The sequence below is a fragment of the Pygoscelis adeliae genome, unplaced genomic scaffold, assembly GCF_000699105.1.
Source record: "Pygoscelis adeliae isolate BGI_AS28 unplaced genomic scaffold, ASM69910v1 Scaffold357, whole genome shotgun sequence".
NCBI classification, from domain to species: Eukaryota; Metazoa; Chordata; class Aves; order Sphenisciformes; family Spheniscidae; genus Pygoscelis; species Pygoscelis adeliae.
Genome location: NW_008825159.1, coordinates 4,222 through 5,656, shown reverse-complemented (window position 1 = coordinate 5,656; position 1,435 = coordinate 4,222).

Genomic DNA, 1,435 nt, shown 5'->3' with positions numbered 1-1,435 from the left:
GGGTGCCATGCACCCCAACCCTCTGCTGCAAAAGCCACCGCTTCCCTTGCACCTGCAGGTCCCCGGCCACTGCATGCCCCAGGGACACGTCCCCGGTCACGAGACGACCCAAGGACATGTCCCCAGTCACTGGGATCCCCAGAGACACTTCCCCGGGCAGCAGGCACCCCAAGGACGTGTCCTCAGCCGCTGGGATCGGGATCCCCAGGGACATGTCTCCAGCCACCCGGCACCCCAGGGACACATCCCTGGTCATTGAGAGCCCCAGGGATGTGTCACCGGTCACCAGGCGCCCCAGGGACATGCCCCTCGTCACTGAGAACCCCAAGGACATGTTCCTGGCCACCAGGCACCCCAAGGACCCATCACCAGCCGCCAGGCACCAGAGGGACACAATCTCGGCCACCAGGCACCCTGAGGATACGTCCCTGGTCACCAGCTGTCCCAGGGACATGTCCCCAGTCACCAGACACCCCGAGGAGATGTCCCCAGTCCCCAGTCACCACAGGGACAGGTTCCTGGGCAGCAGATACCCCAAGGACATGTCCCCAGCCACCAGACACCCCAGGGACCCATCACCGGTGACCAAGCACCAGAGAGACATGTCATCGGCCACCAGGCACCCCAAGGCCACATCCCCAGCCAGCGGGCACCCAAGGGACATGTCCCCAGTCACTAGGCTCCCCAAGGAGAAGTCCCCAGCCACCGGGCACTGTAGGGACACACTCCTGGCCACCAGGTACCCCAACATGTCCCTGGCCACCAAGTGCCCCAGGGACCCATCACCATTGACCAGGCACCCAAGGGACACATTTCTGGCCACCAGATACCCAAAGGACATGTCACCGGCCACCAGGTACCCGAAGGACACGTCCCCAGACACCAGGCACCCCAGGGACACATCCCCCATCACCAGGCACCCTGAGGAGATGTCCCCAGTCACCGGTCACTGCAAGGACATGTTCTTGGTCACCAGGTACCCCAAGGACCTGTCCCTGGCTGCCAGCGCCCCAGGGACCCGTCACCGGTGACCAGGCACCCAAGGGACATGTTCCTGATCACCAGGTACCCTGAGGACATCTCACCAGCTACCAGGCATCCCAGGGACACATCCCCAGCCACCGGGCACCCAAGGGACACTTCCTCGGTCACCAGGCACCCCGAAGAGAAGTCCCCAGTCACTGGTCACCAGAGGGACATGTTCTTGGGCAACAGGTACCCCAAGGATATGTTCCTAGCCACCAGGCATCCCAGGACACATCACTGGTGACCAGGCACCCAAGGGACATGTTCCTGGCCACCAGGTACCCCAAGGACACGTCTCTGGCCACCAGACACCCAGGAGACAGGACCCCAGTCACCGGGCGCCTCTCGCCGGCATTCAGCGATGGGGCCCTCACGCCACAGCGGGTGGCCGAGGACCTGGAGAAGGACC